The sequence below is a fragment of the Trichosurus vulpecula genome, chromosome 1, assembly GCF_011100635.1.
Source record: "Trichosurus vulpecula isolate mTriVul1 chromosome 1, mTriVul1.pri, whole genome shotgun sequence".
NCBI lineage: Eukaryota > Metazoa > Chordata > Mammalia > Diprotodontia > Phalangeridae > Trichosurus > Trichosurus vulpecula.
Window position 1 is genome coordinate 293,568,801 of NC_050573.1, and position 4,004 is coordinate 293,572,804.

Consider the following 4,004-nt stretch of genomic DNA (forward strand, 5'->3'; position numbering starts at 1 on the left):
TCGAAGGTAAAACAAATTAGTCCTTTATTAGACTATGGTCTTTGAGAATAAGGACTTTCTTTTAGCTTTTTTGTAGATATAGACCAAAGAAGATACTTTCATTCATGTGACTTGGGAAGAGAGTTTTGGGGTATTGTTAAATCCCTGATGCTAGCATCAAAGAAGTGCCCTGAACTCAGGGCACTCACTTTCTGACTCATTGCATGTGAAGAAGCCACAGATCTCACCATCCAACTCCTGCTTTATAGCTCCCCTTTATATGTAATATAAATATGTAATCTTCCCCCATTAGAATGTAAGCTCTTTAAGGATAGGTACTATCTTGCTTTCTTTCATTTTTATCCCTAACACTTAGCACAGTGCCTGGCAAATATTAAGCACTTAATAAAATTCTCAATCTCTCTCTCTCTCTCTCTCTCTCTCTCTCTCTCTCTCTCTCTCTCTCTCTTTCTCTCACTCATATTTCAATGCTGAAACATTTTTACATTTTGGCTTCATGGAACTTTGACACTGAACTTTATTTTCAGCTCATATTCAGACCAAAATACCCAGTCCCTAAAAACTGTACTTGGCAAAGATGTTGCCACTTTAGAAGCTTCCTTTTAATCCTCTGTTATCTACCATTTCTATGTGTACATTCATCCTCTAAAGTTAAAATTGATTTTGTTTAATAAGGTTTCTCAAATAAAGATTTACTGGAAATTAAGAAAACATGTTGTAACATCAGATATGATAGTGCAATTTTATTATGAAAAAGTATGTAGCATACTGTGAAACTTCTATTAGATGAAATTAAAGTGTGGTTATTGAGGTAGGTTAGGCATGATGTGCAAAAATTGGCTGAGCAAATTTGTTACAGTAATTTTGGTTTTCTTTGAGCAGATTCTTCCTTTATTCTAAATATCTATGATAATTCAAGTGTTCTAAGATCCATTATAATTAAGAAATTGCAAACTTGTATTGGACAATCACAAACTTTTTAAAATTTTCTTATTATTAAGCATTTTAGGAGGGATACATTTTTTACTGTAGGCTAAACTAAATGACTACTGAGATCTCTTTCAGTTCTGAAGTTCTAGGATACTATGAATTGGTCATAGAGAAGGGAAAATTTAGAGATACACTGGCATGCATCCTGTATATTGGAGCATAAATTTCAGAGAATAGGGTTTAGAGAAAGAAGATCTAAGATTTTATGGAATACACAGCAGAGATTAAAGATGGAAAGTTCTAAAAAAATGAAATTTTGAGACAGCAAAAGGGGAATGTGGATGCACAGGGGATCTCATCAACTAACTTAAAGCTTAAAAGGGTGGTTAGAAGGTAGAAATAAAGGAAGATAACTAAATATGAATTAAAAAGAAAAAGGCCTGGCATGGTCCTATAAGAATATGAGCAGTGCTAGAGCTTAGACTGAATGGTAGATACTGATCAAAGCTAAGGACCAAAATAAGATTATCTTTTTTTTTTTTTCTCATTCACTCAACAAGCATTTGTCAAGTATTTACTACATCAGGTTCTATTAGGCAATGGGGATTTAAAAATAAAGTTAAAACAAAATAGTCCCTGTCCTGGATGGTTTTCTCTCTTGTTGCCTACTCTGTCATCCCTACTGTCTCAGAATCCCCATGAACCTGATGGGATACAGTCTCTGGGAACCCCCTTGAACTCTCCTTGAATCTTCCCACTAGATCTGGCCTTCACCTGAGGCTATAAGCCTTTTATTATCTAGGCCCAAATCTCTCTCCTGGCCTAGCCCTTTATTGTCCAGCTGCTTCCCACCCTTAATCCCATCAAAACCCTGTTCTCCTGTTTCCTGGAATCTTGACCTCTAGTCACCCCAGTCCCATCAAGATCTCCTTAGACTCCTCCTCAAGACCCTCCCTAAGCCTCTCCTCTAGTCACCCCAGACTACTTAACCACCCCTAGATCCCTCCCACAATCTTTCCGTATCTAATCTCCATCTTGCCTCTGGAAGGTGCTCAGATTCAATCTGCCTCTGCTCAGATGAATCTGGGCAACTGGCATTAGAGTCACAAATGCTCAGGGTCCCTAAGAGTCTACCCAATATGGCAAATCCTTAATAAACTTTGTTTTTCCTTGCCTGAGAAGGCTTGAGTCGAATTCATTTGGCAGGACCTGGTATGTTGGTATTTTGGGGTCTCAAGCACCCCTCAACCCCAAACCTCATCAACAGGAAACTCACTACTACTACTAGGGAAAACATGAAAACTGAGAAGAGGGAGCATTTGTTGAGTCCATAGAAATAAGAAAAAGGAGGGAAGTAGGGGTAATTGTAGGAGTATTTCACCAGTAGTCATACAAGGACCTAGATGGCATTGGAAGCAAACTTGTCAGTCAAGGGGAGAAGATGGCCTCCCTGCTCTAAACCTCTAGCCTACCAACAATGGGAGAAGGTATTCTTCCAGTGAATCAAAACGGCTACAGGGATGGGAGTTGAGAATGTGTGGATGGAATTACAGCTCTGTTGTACCTTTGAGGAAAGGAGCTGGTTGAGGAAGGAGTGGGAAAGGACCTCAGGCAGAGAAGGAGGCATTGTTCCATAAAGCCCTGAGGGACAGAGAGAGAAAGAGGGAGGGCTGCAGTGAATAGACTCAGGTCTTTTTTATTATTCGGAGTTTGAAGGTTACTTGGCCAGCAATCTTGTCACAGCTCATCATTAGTGACAATATTGACTGCATTAATTCTGTACTGGACATTTATTTCCAAGTTGGGGGGTCACATTCATGAACTTCATAGCTACCAGAGGCTGTGTATAATTCACATGGAACCTCTGGCTATAGTAGGGAAAATACATCAGGTCAATGTTGCCATTGGCAGGAAACATAACAAAGTCACCAAGATTTTTGGCATCCTCATTTCGCTTCCCTGCCCAGGTAACATTCATGCTCTGATTGGCTCCTGCATAGCAGTTGATGACCCAGTTCATCTTCATAAAGATGCAGGGGCTGGCCAGTGCTGTAGCCATAGTAGGTAGGGTCGCTAAGCCCTGAGCAGTCACCCAGTTGTGCCCTGTTGAACCAAGGCCGCTTGGGATAGTTGAGAATTCCGTTGTTCAGTTGATCATAATAGTACCCCGGGAGGCAGACATCATTCTTCTGGGCCTGGATTGAGTCATTGTAGGGCTCCAGGAATTTATCGAGCACGTGCTAGTTCCCGTTCTTGGTGTCAGTGAGGTTGACCAGAACCTCAAGGTTCTCTGTCCTGGGACGAATCATCAGGCCCAATGTTGCTAACTGGTCCTGGTACCAGACAGTTTGCAACATGACTCAAATGGTAAGTATGAACAAAGCAGTTAAAAACCTTTAGAAGATGAGGTAGAAGAGGAGGATGAAGGCCCAACTGCTTCCGGTATGGCCCATGAACTTGAGCCTGCGCTTCTGCACTAACTCTTTGCATTCCTCCAACACCTGCCCAAGGGTTTTCTTTTCATTGACCATTTCTGGGGCCGGGGGCTAGGCAGGCCTGGAGAAGGGGTACGAGAGGCAGAGAGGCTGGGCGCTAGCAGTGCCGCTGGGTAGCGAGACCTTGGGGAAGCTGATGCGCAATGGCCTAGGAAGACCCCCAGGGACCCAAGCCAGTCTGGCTGGAGGCTTTGCCTTTGATTCTCGGGTACGATGCCCTGCGGAAGGAGCGGGAGCACCAGAGGCTACAGAGGGAATGAAGGGAAAACGCGCTAGGCATAGAGCTAAAGTCAACAAAAAGGGGGTGCAGTCAACGCAGAGTGGAGTGCAGCAAAGCCCAAGGGGGATTGCAGTGATGACTCCCTCAAAGCAGCCCGGAGAAGTAACAGTGAGTGTAAAGTAAGCGACCCGATGAGGATATAAGGAGAGCTGGGGTGCAAAGAAGCAGCGTGGAGTAAGGAGGAGGTCCCTAAATTCTTGAGTTGGAGCTGTTGAAGGCAAAGGCAGCAGAGGCAACGATGCACAGAGCCCCTGGTGAAAGAAAAAAGCAAGCAAGGGTGGCAATGGCTGAATGGTGTC

General features: G+C 43.0%; 1 pseudogene; it reads right to left on the bottom strand.

Annotated features, from left to right (window-relative positions):
* Positions 1-2,615: 2,615 nt before the first annotated feature.
* On the bottom strand, positions 2,616-3,461 carry LOC118834650 (annotated as a pseudogene).
* Between the last annotated feature and the right edge of the window lie 543 nt (positions 3,462-4,004).